Source organism: Aythya ferina (assembly GCF_964211825.1).
Source record: "Aythya ferina genome assembly, chromosome: 1".
Classification (NCBI taxonomy): domain Eukaryota; kingdom Metazoa; phylum Chordata; class Aves; order Anseriformes; family Anatidae; genus Aythya; species Aythya ferina.
The window spans coordinates 176,516,223-176,538,619 of record NC_140296.1 but is presented as its reverse complement, the minus strand read 5'-3'; the positions used below and the strand labels follow the sequence as shown (position 1 = coordinate 176,538,619).

The 22,397-nt window shown below is 40.8% G+C and overlaps 1 protein-coding gene across 8 annotated transcripts in view; it reads left to right on the top strand.

Annotated features, from left to right (window-relative positions):
- CNTN1 (contactin 1) overlaps positions 1 to 22,397 on the top strand; it is a 253,317-nt gene that overhangs the window by 89,651 nt on the left and 141,269 nt on the right. For 2 of the 8 annotated variants that reach the window (XM_084521507.1, XM_084521506.1), the window contains exon 3: positions 13,079 to 13,188. The exons of 5 other annotated variants lie outside the window; for them this stretch is intronic. The gene's annotated coding sequence lies outside the window, so the exon portion shown is untranslated. Of the gene's footprint in view, positions 1 to 13,078; positions 13,189 to 14,782; positions 15,008 to 22,397 lie in introns of those variants that run through there. One more of the 8 variants, XM_084521512.1, reaches the window with a different exon arrangement.

Sequence of the window (22,397 nt, the reverse complement as noted above, 5' to 3'; positions counted from 1 at the left end):
CTGCATAACCCAGAGCTATCGGGTCCAGCTTCCTGCACCCTTCCTACCAGGTAAGGTCTCACAGACCCAACAAGTTGCTTCTGGGTTGGTAAAACCCTGGGAGAGAGACGTCCCTGGGCACACAAATGACACACCATGTCATCTAACTCAGCTTGGGAAGCCACAGTTAAAGTCATAATTTTTTTTTTTAATTTTTTTTTATTTTTTTTTAATTTTTTTAAATAAACGTGGCATTCATTGATATCTCAACTTGTGTTTATGGTGATAGCAGATGTCTTTGCATGTCTCTGTGATGAACATAACTAATTACTAAGAAACAGAAACTTGAACAACAGTGCAGGCTTGCTGGAATTAATAGAAACCGCCTATGTCCTTAAGACAGGATTGGAACCTGTAGGTAAAAAGTGATTTTTCAAACCTTGACCAGAGTTTATAAGCTTGCATAGGTCATTTAAATGTCACTAATTTGTACTCTGTGCTTTGTGCAGCATAGCAGCAATTTTATTTTATATTAGGAAATGAGATGAACACTCCATTAAGAGACATCTAGCAAATTCTGTGCTACTATCACAAGATTGCCAGCTTTTAAAGAGGTGATAACATATCAGTAGTCTGGAAATAACCTGGTAAGATCATAATTGAATTGCCCAGAAGATTCCTGCCCATTTTTGTTGTTAGGTTATCTTAGGACATTACTCAATCTGATAGGGACAAAACCTTTTACATGGTTTTTGGCAGAAAATATACTTGAAAACAGGGTAAAGAGATGGAACATGGCCAATTGCACTCTTGAGAGTTCGAGACTTATTTAATTTTTTTCCTCTTTAGAGAGCACTAAATGCATTTATATTTCATACCGTAATGGATAAATTCTGTTCTTTATTTTTAAAGCTGTATGCCTGCAGTTCTCGTATTTTAGGACTTTGTCATGCTTGAACAGATTAATACTTTATATGTGAAATTTGCTGAAGCTTCTATGTAATGAAGCTGCTACTGAACAGTTGGGCTGTATCAATCAGCTTTAGTCAAATCTTAAGTGCCAGATGGTATATTTGCAATTGTATTTCAGGATATGATCACAGATTCATTATTTGTCAGTTCCCTTAGCTTATACTGCTGCTTTAAGTAAAAGCTTTGTGTACAGAAAGGAGTCCATCACTCGATGTAAACCCTAAAAATTGTAACCCAAGGTATGCAAGTAAGCTAACATACAAAACAGCATCTTATAATATTCCCCAGAAGTTAAAATCTTCACCTGGGATAACTGAAAGACTTGTTTTATGGGGCATTTTGATACAGATTGTACTTTTTACTAATGTTGCTACATATCTGTGCAGGCATGCCATGGTGGATTCCCGTAGACGTCTGTTAAGCTACTTATCACAGCTTCCTTTTCTCTGGAAGATATTGTGCTTTTTCTATTGAAGAACTAGAGTCCATTGCTTGTTAATACTTCACCTGCACAATAAGGAGATACAGGTTAACTTCTATGAGCTCAAAGGCCGACACGGTTAATTTTCAGGTATTTACCTGGCTAGTCAGATGGAGAGCTATAAAGGCAGTGTTGCAGGGGCTATTTTTTTGCTGTCTTTTAGCTCATGTATCCCATGAGGCACAGTATTTAGTCTTAAACTGTATTACATCTTATATGGAACATATTCCTCGTATTTGCCAAGGAGCTGCTGCTACTTTTTGCAGACATTAGTAAATAGAAGCAGAACTCTATGGAAGTTTTCTCTATTTACCCTTCATAGGACCATCCACACTGCAGGGAAGCTCTGTGAGGGTCTCCACAGGCAGTGGGAGAATGTTGCAGTCCTTCAGCCTTCCCATCATTTGCAGCTCACCCCAAAAAAACAGCAGCAAAAAGTTTAATCTTGAAACTGTGGCAGAGAAAAGAACTTGCCAGTTATCAGAAATACTTAATCTACCTTAAATTGCATGGATATTTCTTTATGTATGTCAAATGGTTAGCTTAGTTTTTGTATATTAAAAAAGCTGGTAAACATTTAAATTTGTGTACATAAGATGTATATGATACTATGTATATCGTTTAGATGTATTATGCCTTTTTGCTTTTTTTTTTTTTTTGATTTCTACTGCTAAAATCATGTGAACTGTGATGTTAGTCACTCGACAAAAAAGTATTATTCTTTCAGAAACAATTGACATATATTCAAAGGTTTCCTTCATTTTTAAGTATTCATTTCCAGTATTTATTCATTTCAAAACAGTGTTTCCTCAGTGTATCCTTTACATGGCAACATTTCTCTTTGGGTCTTGAAATTGAGCTCCTGTTTCCTCAAAGGTGACTAGTTGTAGTCCCAGTTAGGATTATTTTATTATTATTATTATTAGCATTGTTGTTACTTCTTTTAAAACATGCAAAACAGCTTAGTTAGTCTATGTGATGTTTAAGGTCCTTCATGGCTTGCAGTCCATATCATACGTTGAATTTGTTGGGAAGCATTGCCTACTACTCTTTTATCTGTTACAACACAATTTTAGATATTAGTCTGTTCACTCAGTTTCTATGTGTTGATGAAATCTGCCTTTTTCTGGGAAAAAATAAAAATTAAAAAAAAAAAGGAGAATTAGTTTGAGGAGGAGGGAGTAATTCAAAAAGCTGTGTAAACCAATTACACTCATATAGGCTAGAGAAGAATTAAAGGAAAGAGTGATCCACATTTTAAGCATCTTACAATCCAGGTTTGGTTTAGTTTTGTTTTTTCCCCCAAAGCAGTAAAATTTATAGATTTAATTGATTTCTCACTGAATTCTCACTGGCAACTGAGGGTTTTCTACTTCCATTAATTTCTACGTTCTTCTGCCTACAATATATTATGCATATTTAGAACTGCTCATTTTATATTATCTATGTGTTTGCAGTCAGTAATTTCTGAGAGATCATTTCTAAAGAGAGAGTGGAGGATTAAAAACATGATTGCTCTTGGACCCAGGAACAGATATTAATGTAGGGTGGATCCTTCCTAGGAGAACCTGAATATCTGCTCTGGTTTGTATTTGGGGAAACATAGTTGATAAAAGCTAAAAAGAACCGCTTCAGCCATTTGTATTTGTGTGTTTGTTTTCTCTCCGGTCAGATAGGACGAATGGTGTGTGTTGTATGGTGGAGCATCTGTTGATTCAGAGAACTGTGAACAAATGGAGATGACAAAGTCAAAAGCCACGCTCTGGTGAAGACGAGCAGGGGCTGCACGCTGGTGGTGGGTAGCAGAGGATGATTGTCACTGACAACGCAGGCTGTTGGTGTCAGCAAAGTAGGAGGCATTCGGTTTATTTATGTCATTTTTACTTCTTTACTGACAAGCTGCTGATCTAAGCTGACCTGCATTTGAAAACACTGGGTGGTACTGACTGGCAAGTATGTTTGACACGAGGATGAAAATTAAATACTGGCCTCCCACCTCAGTTTTCCTGTCATTTGCATGCAGCCAAATGTTGTGCCATGCTGCATATCGGGGAGCACACTGACATTTTCTTCATACAAATGTGCAGTGTGACAAGCAGAGCTAGCAGGGATCGGTGGGTTGTTCTGGGAGAAAGCACCCTCGTTTCCTCTGTCAGTGCAAGAGGGCTGATAGCAGCCCGTTCTGGAACGTAGCTGCTCAAGAGGCCCCTCACAAGCAGTTTGCAGACAAAACTAGGCAAAAATCCAAAGGCAGGTTGGGCACTGGGGCTACAGGGCTGTGGGTGGGAGCTGTCAGGCAGCAGGGTCACCCATGGTGGGCAGAGTGGGCATGTCTGTGCTGTGCTGCCCTCAGCCTCTCCTTCCTGACACGTGCTGCTCTCCAGGGATGTCAGCATTTCACAGGTGAAAAAATTCACCACCTCCTTTGTCTGGATTCAGGCAGAATAAAATGAACTGCATGACAGGCAGCTCTGCTGCCTTGAATCCTTGCTCCTCTCCTCCGCCTCAGCCACCCCATTTTAAGTCCGCTGACTGCTCTCAGACCAGCGAGTTAAATACAGGCTGCCACTGAGTGTCTCCTGCTACTCACTCCCACCTATTTTATCTCACCTGCCTCCCTGTGTTCTCACTGCGCTGCTCATCCTTACCTTCCTTTCGCTGTTCTGCTGATGCCACTGACATGTTTGATAGCCTTTTCAATTTCATACTCTTTCCATAACTTCTGTTCCTACTGCTTAGACCAAACCTCATATCTTTTTTGCATATTTCTCCTTATTGCGTTTTGTTTTTTTTTTTTTCCCTTTTACCTCACCATCTTCATGAAAAATCTCATTTCTCACTCCTGCTTGCAGCAGACACCAAGGAGTGTACCCTGGGGTTCCTTCCCTCTCCTAGGAGTTGGCTTCTGGTGCTCAGGACCATTTCTGAAAATGCTGGACTCTGTAACCCAGGATCAGATTTGTATGAGAGCTGTGAGAAGCCTTTACAGGGTACTCCACCTTTCCTCTGCCATTTGTAGGGCAGACCCTGCCCTAGTCCTTGCCTGAGCTGTGCTTCATCTCTGCTTATGCCCCTGCTCAAGCTCTGCCATCTCCTTGGCAGGACATGGGACCTATACCATCATTATGGCCTAGTCCAGTGATCCAGGTCTGTGGCCACCCCTGCTTGCCCTCAGCCTGGCGCCCTACTACTTGTCCAGGAGCCATGGGCTTGTGCCCTGGGGCTGAAGGGCTGCCCTGCCTGCCCCTGCCCTCCCCCAGCAGCCTCCCTCCTGCCCAACCCTTTCCAGAATAACCCCAATAAGATCTGTGGATGCTGCAGTGTGCCTCTTGTTTGCATGGCAAACTGCTTGTAGTGAAAGCATTTCAGTCAAGTGGAAACATTCGCTGGCTTGAACTGCATGCTGACAGAGCTGGCAGCCGTAACGTGTTGCTATGTGCAGGCAATGGGCTTGGATTTCTGCTTATACTGATGGATATTTGGCTTTTTCACTTCTCACCAAAACACATAATTCAATTGGTTCCTGCGGTGTTCCTTGCACTTTTGTGGATCTTTGGATAGGAATTTCAGAAAGGCCTGGCTTTAAAGCCAGACAAGCCAACAGGGAGTTGCTACTGGGTCAAGTATAAGGGCTTTCTTTGTTTATCCAGTAATGTAAGTTGTTAGGGTGATGAATGAGAACCAATAAACTTCGGTGTGGAGGAAACTGAAAGAGAGTTCTTGACTAATGACGGATAGGAAAATCAATCCAGAGGTCAGAAACTTCGTAGAGGAAGCACACACAGTAGAGTGCAAAACCAGCAGTAATGTGCATGTAGGAAAAGATCCTATCAAACCAATTTTTTGCTAAGCACAAGAGCTCAAAATGTGTGCAGAGGTTTAGTGCTGTAGTGAGCTTGGGCTGTAGGCCCAAGGAGGATGATGTGATCGGAGAATCAGGTGAAGAGAAGAACAAAAAAGCAGACTTTTCCAATCAATATTATGGCAACTGTGCATAAGTATATATATACCTTACGTCATGCTGCACTTTATGCTAGTGTCAGAGCAGTAGCAATTGGAAGTAAATCAATGTGCAAGTGTGGTAAGGTCTGGGGAGGAGTTTTTCATGTTATCTTGGATACAACCTTTTTTGTTGTTGCAACCAAAGCCCTTCAGGAGCATGAAAGTAGTACTCTCTCCAGCTCTGTATGTGTAGCTGCTACTTGAAAGGCAGCTGACATGCTGAGTAACAACTGCCTTGTAGATCCCCACAGACGCAGAGAAATTGCTTAGGCTTCGCATAGAACATGTGAACATGCAACGCGTAGAATTTCCTCAGTGTAAACAGGCTCTCTTAACTAAAAAATGGCATATATATAGTAGACTGTAGTCTATTGTGATAACTACAGTAACATATTTTGTTATAGAATATCAAGTATATTTTAAAACTGAGCTATATAACATAATACAGAATAGTATATGGAGTGTATTGGGTTTACATGGAAAGGTTTTGGTAGCAGAAGGCTCCAGAGGTGGCCTCTGTGAGCAGAGCCCAGCAGCTGTCCCATGTCAGATCAGAGCCAGCTCCTGCTGGCTCCAAAAGGGACCCACTGCTGGCCAGAGATGAGCCAGTGAGTGATGCTGGGTGGACCTCTGGAAGAGCAGCGATGAGGGGAAAAACAAAACAAAACAAAAACAAACAAACAAAATGCTGTGCAACAGGAATGAGAAAATGTGAGAGAAGCAGCCCTGCAGTCCCCAAGGCCAGTGCAGCAGGAGGGCAGGAGGTGCTGCAGGCACACAGAAGCAGTTCCCCTGCAGTCTGTGGAGAGGCCCCTGGTGGAGCAGGCTGTCCCCCTGCAGCCCATGGGTCCCACACGGAGCAGATCTCCACGCTGCAGCCCCCCCATGGGTGGAGGAGCCCCCGGTGGAGCAGGTGGCTGTGGCCTGGAGGAGGCTGCGGCCCATGGAGAGCCCCCGCTGGAGCAGGCCCCGGGCCGGAGCTGCAGCCCATGGAGAGGAGCCCATGCAGGAGCAGAAGGTCTGGGGGAAACTGCCGCCCATGGGGGACCCATGCTGGAGCAGTTTGCTCCTGGGGGATGGACACCGTGGTACAGAACCATGTGGGAGCAGTTCTTGGAGAGCTGCTGCCTGTGGGCAGCCTCCGCAGGCTCAGTTTGGGAAGGACGGCATCCTGTGGGAGGGACCCCACGGGGAGAGGGACCGTGAAGGAGCGGCGGAGATGAAGCGTCAGGGACTGACCACAGCCCCCATTCCCTGCTCCCCTGCAGTGGTCAAGGGGAGGAGTTAGAAGAGGGCAGATGAGGGGAAGGTGTTTTTAGTTTGTTTGGTATTACTTCTCACTGTTCTAGCTTGTTAGTAACAGGTAATAAATTACATTAATCTCCATATGTTAAGTCTATTTTACCTGTGATGATAATTGTTGAGTGATCTCCCTGTCCTTATCTCAACCCTTGAGCCCTTTGCATTGTATTTTCTCCCCTTTTCCTTTTGAGGAGGGGAAGTGAGAGAGCAGTTGTGGAGGAGCTCAGCTGTCCAGCTGAATAAAACTACCATGTATGGTGAAAAGAAAATTATATAATTTTTATCATACTATAAAATATTTTTGTTGTTCCAAAACAATTATTAAAGAAGGCGTTTCAATGTTAATTAGTATCTTTGATATCTCAGAACACTCGATTAATCAGAATATGCAGTCGTTCTATTGATGAACATGTTTAGCTATTGATAGCAAACTGCTTCATACAGGAAAAATAAATTATGTTTCCAGCGTAAGCAATTGAAGTAGCATCCTCGATTTCTCTCAGCCTTGTACAACTCCTCAGCAGGAAACGAGGGCCAGCTCCAATTCTATTCCTGATGCCCTGGGTTTTGTTAGATACACCCTCGTTAGATTCTCAGTCTGAGTGCTGTATGCCCTCCGGTAATGTTGATTAGTGTAGTAGTGAAAAGCCACAGCCATCAACCAGAGACCCCTTTGAACAAACAAAACAAAAAGTCTGTCCCTCTCCCAGTGAGAATTACTCATAAGTAATTATGAGTGAAAGTGTAACATAAAAGACAAAGACAGATGGGGAATTGCAAAGGAATGGTGAAAAAAAAATCAGCCATGAGGATAGATAGTGGTCTCAGCTTTCCTGAGCAGCCTACGTGCTGTCAGGTTTTTTTTTTTGTAATTATCATAGCAAATGAGATTTAAGAAAGGATTTGAAGGAGAGCAATGAAATGACTTTGCAGGTGTTGCAGAGGGTTCTTCCAAAGTATGAAGTGTAATGGAAGGAAGCACAGAAGTGCTTGACTGAAAACTTAACAAGGGGCTAATGAAAAATAACTTACAGATTAATTGTAAGTTGGCTGTTCAGTACCAACTGGGAATAATAATGAGAGCAGTCCATGGAAGTGAACGTGAGGCTCCTTGTGTTTGATATACTAAGGCAGAGAATGGTGGGATGCAAGGAGAGAGGTCACGCAGTCAGGGTGATGCTCTGGAAGCATCTTTGAAGCAGCACACTGATTAGGTGCTGTGTCTGTCCAGGTCAGAGAAAAACATTTTTTAACTAATCTGGTCTGCAGATTATGAGGGTCTGGAGAAGGGTATTAATTAAGTGCATGTTAAAAGATTATATATAAGCAATATTGTACAGAAAGGTTCTGCAAGACTTGGTGTGGATTTGATAACCTGAAAAATTATCTGAATCAACATTCAGGCACGTGTCTTAAATGGTGGGCTATATGGTGCCACTGTACACAGTGATTCAGGAAGGATCTGTCAGCATGAGTCTGTGGAGGTGGGTAATAAGAATTTGGCTATGTTGAGATCAGGCTGATGCCTGAATAGAAATATCAGAAATCAGTATCAGAAATATTGGCTGAGATACCAATTTGAAAGGAGGAGTTGGTAGTTGGCACTGCGTTTACAGGAGAGATTACACCTGAGTGCTATTTCAAGAGGTAAGAAGACCAAAAAATGTCTGTATAACCTGGAAGTAAGCTTGAAGTTGTTCCTCAGAAAGACATCTAGAGCAGCAGTTACAGAGATCAGGATAGGACTGTGTCAAGGAAGTCCTAACTTCAAAAATAAAAACTTAGGCCTCCTAACTATAAAAAACAGTTGGCATGTCAGGAAGAATGAAGAATGAGTCCAGTTCCTCAAGCATGGGTAAGTGCCAATGCTAGAGATTTCAAGACTTGCTCCATTTGAATGCAAAAGATAAAAGCCAGCATGAAAGGAACAGAAGAACTTCATGCAGTAGAATTAAAGCTATGTAACATCAAAGGAAAGGAGGCAGATGTAAGGGTGACTGCGAAAGCAAATGAAGTTAAGGGAAAGACGGGAATTTTTGCTTTGTGAAAGGAAAACTGATAAGAATGGGAGGAGAATGAAAGCAGATGTGATGGGGAAATGAGATTTTGAAGGAAATCACAGAACTGGGGAAGATGGCTGTGGCTCTTCAGAAAGTGGAACATACAGCAGGTCTGAGCACAAGTGGTTTTTGTGTTTTCAAGGATGAGGCAGAGAAAGGAGGGAAAAAAGAAGAAAAAGTCAAGTTGATGTTAGATTTCTGTTGGAGAAATAGGCATGTAAAGAGAAAAATAAAGCCAGTAGAATTTAAGAGCTAGAGTTGAGCAGGTGACAGTCATTGTGGATGTGATAAATAGATAACAGAATAAGTTGTTTACCTAGGAAAGGTGAAGGAGGACAGAATTAATTTCTTGTGGAAAAATAGAGCTTTTTCTTAGTGTGAGAAGAGGAAGATGATGATGAACCAAGGCTAGGATTAGACCTTAGTAAGGGAGAATAACAAAAGAAAAGAGGTACATGAACTGGGGATTTATGCAACTACTGACTGAAATAAAATTAAGATCTGTGAAACATCTGTGTGAAATGGCTGTGCTAAATGGCTGCATTGTGCTCTTTTAAAAATAGGCTCCTATGATTGAGAGTACCTGACAGTCTGCTGTATAGCACATCCTAAAACCTTCCAGACTTCCCCATTTCAAACTGGGCAGAAGGTTTCCAAGTCTGCAGTTTCTCTTTTGAAAAGGTAATGTGCTGGGATGCTAGGTGTAGTGTGCTGAAACTGGTGGTCGTCTTTGTGTTTATGCCTGTAAGCTTCTGATTTTTGCTTAGAAATCAGTAGAAATGTAGTAAGAGCATGAACACCTGATATGCTCTTTTATATGAGGAACAACCAGAGTAATAAAGCAAGGAGAGTAGGGTGTTTTCATTACATGATTTTCAGCACTGGCAAATCGGGCAATGTTAAAAAATACAGAAATACATGTATATGCATACAAGGCTAATGTTTATCAGCATGGATTGTCACCTTTCTCTGGGGTATGTGCCTAACACAGTGGATCCATAGGCAGTACTTCAGTGTAATAAAATATGTTTATATTTGCAGTCATATATGTTTCCTAATACCAGTAACTTCAACAAAACACTCATTTACTCTGTTTTTAGACCTTACCCATCTGAACATTAAAACCCTTTTTTATCTTTGTGATCTTCCAAAGACAGTGGCACCAATTTCCCTTCTTACTGTCTGTGCTTCTTCTGAAGATCTGTAATGGAGGGAAGACCTACTGACTTTTACTACTGACTTTTTATTCCCTAAAGCTTCTAGTCTTGCTTTGAGGAACTCATGTGAATTCCAAAATACCAGGCAGGCTTTGCAGAAATTCTAAGAGTTTTTATTAGAGAGTTTGTTATATATAAGAGTTTGTTTTGTTTTTGTTTTTCTACATAAGAATATCTAACAATGATTTAATACAGAAAAAAAATGACATCCACATGGAGATATTTTCCATTTCTAATAGGAGTATTAACTCATCATTTAATGTGTAATTTACCTTTAGCTCTTCATAAGATGTAGAAATCAAGGTTCTTTTTGAACCAGTAATCAAAATTTGCTTTCTGGACACATTTGTCTGAAATGGCACCGATGTCATGGCGTTTACATATGAAATCAGTTTTAGGCAATTGCTCAAAAGCTCCAAGTTATCCCAAACATAGGTAGAGCAGAGAGAGTAGGAGATGACAAAGTATACTTAACTGCCCAAAATTACTATGTCTCCTGCCCTGTGCCTCAGGAAATATTATGTTAAACTATATGCAGGGTGTTTACAGTGCTAGATCTAGGTGTCTAAATTGAGGGGTCTACATGTTGATATCTTTATGGGGCCTACATGTTCACAATCCAATCATCATCAGTAGAAATCCTGTCACTACAGTCAATGGACATGAGAATGCCTCAACTCACCCTTAACTAGCCAGCAAGATCTGCCCAGTTCAGCAGATTTTATGAATTTTCTGACAGAGGATAGGCATCTTGTTTGCATCTAGCTAGCTATCCAAATTTAGCCATTTTATCTGGAGCAGTCTCAATATAGCAGCACATGGCAGATGCCCACTGCAATGGAGAGCGTAGGTTGAGTTGGTCTGCAGTGCTTTATATGAGCTTTTTTTGCCTAGTACGTTTCCCACTTAGAACTGATTAGAGTAAGATCAGAGTGAGCTCGTGGGGATCGTATGACCTGGGGCGTGAATCTCATCTCTGTGAGATTTCTTCCTGTTCTAATCTGATTAATTAGGCAGACAGGTTCACAGCATCATGTTTTCTAATATGGCTCGTAACTCCTGGTTTAATGCTTGTCAGAGATGATCATGACCCCTCGCTCTGGATATAGCAATGGCTGAAGATGTTTTTGCTTCTCTTTTTGCTTTATCACAAAGTAGAGTTTAGCTGCAGCATTATAGCCCTTGTAATTGTTAGGAAAGAACATACCAGAAATGCATGTGGTAATTGCCTGGTGACACCTTTGCCATCTCACTGAAACGTATGGGGATGCTTTAGCATGAGGGAAAGCAGTAGATACGAGACATACTGAAAGGCCATTGCTTTGGTGAGAGACAAACCAAGCAAAACTTCTCCCTGATTTTCCTCTGAACAAGCCTCTATTCATTCTTGTTTCCAAATAGTAAGCCAAGTCCTGCTACTCCAGACAATTTTCCATTAGCTTACTTGGGAGGAGTCTGAATGCATAACAATTCAACAGAAGAGGTAGGTTAGCCCAACTTCAGGTTTTCATCAGCATGTGCCATGTTCCTGTTCATACTGCAGTACTATCAAGATTTTTTGCTTTAGCCAGTTGTGCCCTATTTAGTCCCAGGAAGAAGGTCTTAATAACCTCTTGAATTTCTTTTCAAATAAACTTCACTAACAGTTCTTTATTTTAGTCTTAATGATGCATTTTAGTGTTAAAAGATCAGACCCAATCTCCATCAATGCTAAGGAATAATTCCATCGATTTGAGGAAAGTACAGATTTGTGTGGTACAAACATAGGTGACAGTGCTGTTTGTCAGCACAAGGGTGACTATGAAGATTCCTGTTGTTTTATAGTTCAGTATTATTTTGGAGCTTCACCTCAGTCCTGTCTTTCGTGTTTTCCTTATGTCTGTCTCTCTCATCTTTTTCTTCTGAAACTGAGTGAGCCGTTTTTTTTTTTTTTCCTGTGTCTGGAGGGAGAAGCACGTGACAGTCCAAGGGTGGGGTTGCTGAGAAGCTGCTGAAGACAGTGGCTGGAGACGGAGTTGCTGAACTGTTGATGAAGCTTGTTTAAATGGTGGGGGGGCAAGAAAAGGGAGTGTGCTGAAAAAGCTGGAGGATGTTCAGATCTGTGGGAAGAAGCAGAAACTCTGGGACTTGTCTTGTTTTAATTGATCTGTCAGATACAAATTATGTGACTTGTGCTAGACAAAAATGATGCATATGTGCATCCCTGTCCAGACTGAAGAGAGTATATATGCTGTACTGAAGGGACTCAGTGCGAGTTGTTTAATCCCTTGGTACAAACAGGCAGGTATATGTAGGTCAAAGACTGCATCACTGAAAGCAGAAAGGTTTTAAATTTGCTCTCTGCTTTTGGAGGTTAACTGTGCTTTGAACAAGGAGTTCGGAGATCATAGTCACTTCTTGTGCTGCATAGAGTTAAAAGGAGAAGCAGGCTGCAGGACACACAGCCTTCCAATAAAAGGCTCAGATAATGCAGCATTTTCCGAAGGTCAAAGAAATGCAGAGTCCAGATTAAACACTCTGCAATATGTAAATGCCACGCCACGTATGTTGGAGTTGCGCTTGAGTGCTGCAGGGTGGAAAGCCTGTGTCTGCATCCCATTTGTTTGTTGCAGCAAGCCAATTGCCTAGCCCAATTGTTTTAGCGATGAGCTGATCAATATCCCATTACTGGATGTAACAGTTCCTGCAGGAAGTGCACAGAAGATTTTAATGCATGAATTATGCATGCTGTGCTCATTCTTTAGTCTCAGAGTGGTGACAGAGATTGTAAAGATGACTGGGATAGTTTCTTGCAGAAAGTGACTGCAGTGAAATGCTTCATATTTTCATGCACACAAGCAGCATTGAGTGGGACGGCCTATTTACGAAGATATAAATCCCTGAGCTTACAGCACAGAATGCTTGATTTGAAAGCATTGCAGCCATGTACAGAGCTAGTTTTCCTGCTGTCTAACCTGCTTTCTGCCGAAGGTTGGCTGAGGGATGCTAACGGCTGTGCTTTGCTCTGAGGTCACAGCTTGAAGTCTTTTTTTTTTTTTTTTTTTGTAATTTGCTTTCTGCCGCAGGAGAGGATCTGTGAAGTTTATTGGTGCAACCATCCCTGTATTTTTTGCAAAGATACAAACTTGGAATAGTTATTATGAACAAAAGGACAAGAAAAGATTCACCACCTAAGGTAAAACGGGGTATTTTTTCTTTGTAGATCTGTGTGCAGAAGAGGGAATATGCTGAGGCAGGATTATGATGATGCAGTGTGGTTACATTGACTCAGATATCTGTGCTGGAATGCAGCGTCAGGATTCTCGGTCGGGTATGGCTGCATGGATCCTGCCAGCGTGGGTGTTGTAAAATGATTGTTTAAATATTGCTGAGAATAAATACTGCTATACTTTTTCAAATCCTGCAGCTTGTGCAGGAGTGTGCATTTCTGATCAATTTTTTGTCTGCTATAGATGACTGCATTGTGGGGAGGGGCAGGGCAGTCACTGAGCTTAATCAATATAATAACATGATCTATTTCATTAGAGGTCCTAAGCAAATAATGGCAATGGAATTTCATTGACTTTTATTCCTCTGTTTGTAAATCCTCTGTAACATTTGCAAGCTACAGTGAAATTTGTGGCAAACAAGGTCCCAGAATCTATTGCTTGACTGTCCTGTAAATAACTGTGATCAAACTGCTTCGTTTTGGGTAAAAGACTGAGCTGACAAGGGAGGAGACAAACCTGTCCTTATTGTCCTTCAGAAAACTAAGTACTGCCTGAGATTTTACATACAAGGGTCGCTATTCCTAATTGTCATTTGCTGGAAAATAAAAAGAGGCAGAGGGAGAAAATTTAAAAGCATTTATATTCTTTTCATTTGCACATTTGACAGCTTAGGATATATTCAAGAAAATTGTTGTCTAACCAATGTAGGTATACAGTAAATATACCACCTTTTAAAAGAGCAGTTCAGTTATATAATTCTTGCTTATTAAATGATTTAACAGAATAAATGATTAAAAATGTATATATCATTAATATTTTGTGTATATGAAAAATCATGTCTTAGAAGGCACTGTAGTTTGGAAAATAGAGCAGAAATACTTTACATACTGTGTTCAGCAGCTTGAAGGTATATCCGTACTTTCAGATAGACATATTGTCACAGAGCACTGAGAAACAGTTAGTTTAATAAGGCTGAAAGCTGTTTGCTCTGTGATCTGAATTACCAAGGTGCTACCAGTAGGTATCACAGACGGTCACAACAGGAATGCCATGTGCTACCCTTCCCTGGGTAGCTGCCTCTTTTCTTCGAATTTACATTGTTATCTGACATTTGCATTTAATAACACCTGATGGTCTGGTTAGGATGCCAGTCCTTATGTCACACCGTACAGAGACACGTAAGGACTCCTGCCTCAAGGAACAGCTTGAGGTGGGTTATTAATTACCTGGTAAAGGTCCGTAAGGAATATATGAGGAACTGAATAATCAGCTGGGAAAATGCTGCACCAGAAGTCCGCTAGTGCTCATATTGCCCATTTCAGAAGAGAGGACATTAATATTACATACTCGTGTTCCACTAACAAACCATCAAGCAGTTGTCAGCCTGAAGTGGCATGTTTGAAGCCCTCTGCGTGGGAATGCACACGTCGTTGGGCAGCCCCCCAGCTTAGCAGTTTCCCTGCTGCTTGTGCAAGCTGTATCCTGCCTGCTCTTGCGCAGGGCCACATCCTCGCATCCTCTGCCCTTCCTGAGCTGGGGGAAGCAGGCAGTGGATGAGGGGTGAGGGGTATGTTGAGCCCATGGTTTCTGGGCTCCTGAAGGCCTCCTGGATGCTGAGTCACAGAGCAGCTTGGAGAGGTGCTCACCAGCCCCCGCCTGTAGGCACATCAGCTGTTGCAGCCAGATGAAGCCTGTGGAAGACAAACGCACAGCTAGGGACAGGGAGCGATGAGCGAGGGGGAAGCATTACAAATCCTCACTGGCAAACGCTGCATCGCGAGTGTGGTGAGTGCAAACGCATCGCCGGGCGTGCAAACTCCAGGCTGGAAACCCTTGGAGGGGGGAAGGGGGAAATAACAGTGACAGAAGTGAAGAGCTCACACAGTAGTAACAAGAAGGATGTATCTGTTACTGGACCGCTTGCAAATGTGCTAGTCATTCTGCATTTGCTATGGAGGATTGATTGTATTTTCTCTGTCTTTGCCATTTAACATTTAATATCACCTGAAATGCAGAATTTGCAGATAAGCCAGACTTTCAACAGAGAAAAGAGATACAAAAAGAATAACTAATAGGAGGAAAAAACTTTGGAAACTCCTCTCATTTGGTTAATTAGGGAATATCTAACACTGTATCATAGTAACCGAGCAAAATAATGGAGACGATTTCCATGAGAGAGAATGATAAGTATATAACTGAGTGTTGCATACTCAAATACTGAGTTCAGAGCATATATTGCTTACTGAAATAAGGCTCAGCTGTTTCAGTGCTTTATTAGTTTTTCCAGATGTATCAGTGAATAAACATGTTACTTCTGTTCTTTGACTATCATATATAAAAAGCCACTACAGCTACAGTCACAGTGATGCAGACTAATTTTAATCTTCTAACAGCCTCATTTTTTCTGTCCTCATTTTTTTACCCATTCAAACAGAGGTACTTAAATTATCTATGTTTTAAAGGGAAACAGATATATTAATAAGTGGTAAAAAAAAAAAAAAAGAAAAAAAAAGTGGAGATACTAATTTTCTGTAAAAAATAATGGCTAGAATTTTTCAAGGCATTTGAAACAGTTAGATAGTCGGGGTCCATTGAAATTCGCTAGGGAACATGATCTTAAATCCCTTAGGCTGAGATTTTCAGAGAAGTATATATAAATATTTTAGTGACTACAGAGAAAACAGCTTGAATAAGAAGCAAGGAAAACAAAGGCAGGCCAAAAACTCGTTGCTATTAAAAAAGGTAATTAGAGGAAGATCAGTTTTTCTTTCCCCCCTCTTTTTTTTTTTTTTTTTTTTTTTTTTTTTACTTCTCCCCTATTTCCTCTCCTCAGATAACTAGATAACCGTGTAATTATATCATTAAAAATATTAAGAAATAATCCAGGGTATTATACAGAGAGAAGGGTTAAGAAGGATGATCTTGCAAGTATCTTATTAGTAAGGGATATTGTTGGAAAAACACAGTTTAATGGGGACAAAAGTCTCCTTTGTTAACTTGTTGGAATATTCTCTGTCTCATTCTCATTATAACGTCAAAGACTGAATAACAGAATGTGGTTTTCTCAAGTCCTGACTTTGCATATTTTAAATAATATAGACCTAATTCTGGAAAATTGTCTTGTTATAAATACATCTGCAATCTGAGAATTGATGCTTGCTACCAGAGCTTATCGATTTTGTTCTTGCTCTGGGCTGCAGAGCAGACCCACTCAGTACAGTTAATAACTGAAGGGGTGACTATTTATGAAAATCAGAAGCTTCAAGAACTGATGCTCAGGCAGCAAGTGAATGCTGATGAACACACATCGGTTCTCAGTGCCAGTTGTAGTGAAGTGGCATTGCTGTACTTTTGAGATAAGCCCCTATGAGAAACAAAATGAAAGGTTTTCTCCTCTGTCTTAAAATGGTTTTCGTTTGTTGTAGTTGAGAGAAAGCAGGAGAGAAGGTACTGGCAAAAAGTGTCACGAATTAATGCATATTAGGTGATCGCATAGTAAGAATTGTTGAAAAAAATAGTAGCAAAATAGTACATTAGCAATTAAAGAATGTATTTTCCATCAGAAGAATGTATGTAAGGTAACAGTAACATGGTAAATGTTTTTTTTTTTTTTTTTTTTTTTTTTTTGCATGTGTGTCCGTTATATACACTCTTACTAGTCACTGATTTATTTTTGCATTTCCTACTGTAGTAGGGAAGAGGCACTGAGAATAATCAGATTGTTTATGACTGAACACATCCTCAGAGATGTAAAAATTGGTAATTACATATAATCATTTTAAGCAAGTAACCTATGAATATGTGAATATGTAATCAGTGCTTATTAATGGAAAAGTATGTCTATACAGAAATGTACGTGTGTATATACGTATGTGTGTATACCTGTGCGTGCTACCTACTTACTTAACAAATATGTTCCCTTACCTCTAGTTTTTCAGCAGCAACTAGGAATATCTACTTTCTACTCCTGTTAGCATTTTCCTATAAATAACACAGAAGGGATGACTGAGGTGAGTTCTGGTAAATATCACTCACTGATAGCCCTGAAAACACATTCAACTAGGTTGAGCAGCAAGAGAACTGAAACCTCTTTATCCCATTTGCCAAAGACATTAATCAAAGTACAGTAACATTTCAGTGTGTTGGAAACAAGCTCTTTAATCTCAGTATGCTGGAAACAAGCTCTTTAATCTCTTAGGAGAAACTGCAAAGAGGAACCAGTGCCTTAGGATTTTTGCAGGTAACAATGTTCGTACTAAAAAAAGTGCTGGCACACTAAAGATTACTCTGTAAAATAATTATTCTCCTCCCTTTTGAGATGGAAGTTTCATTGATTAATGTAGGTCAGTCAAGCTGTATAGAGTTTTTCAGACTAGCTTTTTGAGCCACATCTCTTTCCTCAGCTTAAAAATTGGCTTAGTGTCTTAAAACATAGATTTGGAACAGATATTCCTTGTGCCTCCAACAGCAGCTGTGCAGAAGGGTCATGTTAACTGGTGGCACAATGTGGCTGAAAATAAAACAGTCATAGACACCAAAATCTGTTCCTCGGGGTTCAGTGTTTATAGCAGATATAAGACATAATTGAAGAGACATTTGCAGACCTTTAGTATGGACCTGTTCAAGCACAGGCTTTTTGGTAGGTTGTGGGAATCCTACCTGACCACAGCTCTCTTCCCTCTTTGGGCCAGCATCTCACTTCCTATCCCAAGTCTTTCTTCAAAGGGGAACGGAAGGATGGTCTCATACATTAGCTATAAGGCTGTTGCCATCTCACCCTTTTGCAGGGTGAAATTATCTTGAGGCTGTTTGCTTGTTTCCTTGTGGAGACACCAAGCAATCTCAAAAAATCTTGCAAATGCTCTTGATGTCAGATGAATACCAGTAGCTTGACATTTTTGTGTCACAAGGCTTCATACTAGTAGTTACTGACAGGTAAGTGATGTTAGAAATCAATTACAAAACTTGATTGAATTAACCAATGGAAACAAAGAATTGTTTTAATAAGTGTGCATGCCTGGTCACAGTAATAATGATTGCTTTCATATCCCAGCAGTCACTTTGGGAAAGCATAGGCCATATTTCCTTATCTTTCCTTGTTTTCTGTAGGAACACACTGAAATCTGTATAACTTGAATTATTTAACTGAGTTGAGGAACAAAACAATTGGCTCATTGTTAGAGATCATCATCACAAAGTGCTTTACAAACCAGAACAAGTTGTATCCAACCCATATCAAATTCTAGTCTAAGCTCTGTAAGGGAGGTTCAGATGTCTTTAGGGACTGAAGTATGTAGTCTTTTGTGGTGAGGTTGGAGATGAACTCTTCCTGAACATGCTCTTGATTTAAGTTTCTATGTTTTGAAGACTGGGCCATTTAAAACATATCGAGAGAGGGTGACGAGCAGGATTTCATAGCTGCAGGTAACAACTGCAGAGCAGTCACAAGTTTGTCCAGTCTTTGTCCTCCTCCTGGGAGGACATACTGTTCGCTCTCTGTCTTTGATGAGAAAACTTCAGAGAGAGGCATGGGGAGAAGTCTCACTGAGAGAGCTGGAGTTCAGCAGGAGAATGGCCAAGGGCTGTGAGCTGGGAACTGCCAGACTGTTTTCTTGTACCATATGGGAGAGAGGTATCAGAAGTCTTTCTTCTTGACTTTATTTTTCTTTCTTCTTTCAGGAAAGCTGTTTATTAGAGTGACTCAAGTTGAGTCCTGTCTGCTACATTCACACGTAATTTAGTGGGAAAGAAACCGAAGAAGTTTCCATTGACACTGTTTCTGCAGTGACTTTCAGTGGGATGCAGGAAGTAGAGAGTATGGGATGGAGAAAGGGAACTCCTGAGAGGAAAAGTAAGAGCTCCTCCAGACTCCTCAGCATCCTGCCAGGGAGCAGTCTGTTTGGAGTGCCTGGAGGATTATTTACATTGACATAGATTTTGGAGCTCTCGTAAGGAGCCTTGCAGTATCTGGTTATAGTGAGGGTCATTTAACCACAGTCTTGCCGTCTTCTCATAGTAATTTATGATTCTAAATGAGGAGGGCATCAGCTTACTGATAGTATTGATTAGGATTTGATGCTGCTGATCAGATATTTGGTTATGCAGAATCAAATTTATATGAACAGTGATTTGACTAAGCAAACCAAGCAATCATACCCTATATGAATATTACATCTCATCTGATATAGTAACTTCAGAAGGAAGTTCAGTATGAATGGAAATAGTGGGATGGAAATGTCATCTCCTCTGCTTCCCTGCACCTGAATTTGTGGGGCTTGTTATCAGCTAGCACTGGCAGCCTCAACCCAACCTGTTGGTTGTTTCTTGCATAGCTAAGGTTTCAGATAACCTGGAAATCACATCGTAAGTATAATCCTTTAGCTGTGCATAGGAGCTATATCTGAACTGTTTATGAATTACACACAGCTCAGGAACTTCACATTGGCTACTGCTGCCAGCACTGTAGTTGCTAGTGTCTTTTCTTACCTGCAGTAACACCATATGTTGAGTTATGCAGGTTGTCTCACAAAAGATTAGAATTGCTGATGTTAACTTGCATAAATAAATGCTTTTCATATTTTTCACCCAAGGAATTCCTCCACTAGCTTTTTAAGCTATCTTTTTTTCCTCTCCTGAACAACTACACGGCAAAAAAGACAGAAGGACAAATCATCTGAACTTGTGAGTCATTACTGCATTCATAGAAAATGTGCATAAGTTTTAAGCTTTCTGCCCTTCCTTTCTGCATTTCTTGGCACTGTCACAGAATTTTAAACATATAAGTTCATCCAAATTTGTGTTTCAGACTCCTGAATATTTTTTTACCACATAAGAGCTAGGAGTTCCTATAATTAAAATTGTGATAGAAATGTAGCATTGTATTAATTATGAATACATTTCTAGTTACTTCTGTAGTTTGGTTTCATACTCAGCTTGAAGCAATGAAAGCCATGCTGGAAATGAAATATGTTGTTTTGTTCATGTTACAGAATAAAACAATACTTTTGCTGGCTGGGTACAAATACTTTGTCTTTTTCCAGAAATGCACACTGCAATTTAAGTAGAATTGCTCTACTATTTTAGAACTTTTATCTTTTAGAGCTTCAAACTTAGACCTGTTTGCTTTCCTGACTGTTCCCTTACCTAAGTTGAAAGATGCAGCTGAAACGTATCTGAAGAAGAAAGAAAGGACATTAGTGCTGCTAGTGTTAGAGAAATGTGTTTTAGTTATTTTTTATCTTCATGACTAGATATGTGCAATACCAGATCACTTTGGAACAAAGTGTTTATGCAAGCAAGGGGTGTGTGAACTCCTGTGGTGGTATTGTTTTTTCCCCTCCATTTTACACCACTCAGTGCTCAGTGCTTTCCAGCAGGGTATTTGTGGGTTTGTTCCATTTAACCTGCTGAGACACATTATTTACTGCACCTCGAGTACTGTGTTCAGTCTTGGGCCCGTCACTACAAGGAGAACATTGAGGTGCTGGAGCGTGTCCAGAGAAGGGCTACGAAGCTGGTGAAGGGTCTAGAAGATAAGTTTTATGTGGAGTGGCTGAGGGAACTGGGGTTGTTTAGCTTGGAGAAGAGAAAGCTCAAGGGAGACCTTATTATACTTTACAATTACATTAAAGGAGTTTCTAGCGAGGTGGGGATTGCTCTCTTCTCCCAAGCATCAAGTGATAAGGCAAGTTGCACCAGGGGAGGGTTAAGTTGGATATTAGGAGAACTTTCTTCACTGTAAGAGTTGTGTGGCACTGGATTAGGCTGCCCAGGGAAGTGGTGGAGTCACCATCCCTGGAGGTCTTCAAGAAACATATAAACTTACAACTTAGTAGCATGGTTTAGTGATGGAGTTTGGTACTGGGTTAAAGGTTGGAGCAGATGAGCTTAGAGGTCTTTTCCAACCTGAACAATTCTCTGATTCCATGAAGTCTATCCGTCCCACTGTGGGGATGGAAGTATGCTCCAACATAGATAGATCTCCAGGAAAAAAAGGGTGCATGAGTTCCCTGGTGAGTTTCTCATCTCTCCTTCCTTCCTCCTCCTCCTCTCTCAAGTCCCAGTCAGCCCAAGAACCATCTTTAGCCCAGAAGCTGGGCTCCTCAAACATTAGGAAGGCCTTGGTAAGGATGGAAATATACATGAAAGCTGTCCACATATCTTTATTTTACTGATAGAGGTGCTGCAGTAGTTCCTACTCTAAATATCCTGTCATCCTTGTAATGCACTAGCTAGCTGAAGAGCTAGCTGACTCTCTCTGCATTTTGCCTCTTTGACTTGCTTGTTCCAGGGGTCAAGTAGCATCACCTCACCTAAGTGTCCAAAGTGCCCCACATTTTCATTACTGGGCCTAGGGCCCATCTCCACTTTCACCAAGAAATTTCAACACGAGCTTGAGGACTTCATCCTCTTATTAGTCAGATTCAACACAGTGGGATAAGAGAAGTGGGATACCCTCTTTTCACCTCCCTTCCTCCTAGCCTGCTGACTTGCTCTGAAACCTACAAGTAGCTTTCATATCAGATAAGTTAGTATTAGCTAATTAATAGTTTGACGCCAATGACATATAACACCGTCCTGTGTATTTTCTCATTGTGATTTTGGTGGTAAGAATCATGGGAAAATCCATAAAATAAATCTAGCATTCAGTCTGTTTTTGGCCTCCCAAGGGTTTGTCATATACTGTAGGAAATTGCATTTTATTGATTAATTCACTAAATACGGGAGAACAGGTTCTCATCCTGATGGGAAAGTCAGTCAGGCCTCAATATTTACATCCCTTGAAAGGATAATACTGTGTATCATTGTCAGTAATGGCAGGATGGCAACACATCAGAGCAAGCTCTTCTAAAAAGCGTGGGGCTGCAACCTGATGGCAATGACACAAGTGGCTGCAACTCATAACACAGCTTCAAAATGGAGAAAGGTAATTTATGAGGAAATCCATGTAAAGAAAGTTTTTTCTGTGGAGGCTTATATGTCTTTTCATGAGTCTAGGAAAGCAAGAGAATACATCATTTTTCTTTGGGAGGAATGATTCATTACTAGATATTTCTGTCTTCCAAGAGAAGGATACTTTTAGGTGCTGAACTTCCCCAGTTCTCTTAGCAGGATTTGCGCAGGACCTGCGGAGGTGGGGACAGGATCTGCCTCAAAAATTGCAGCTCATTGCTGA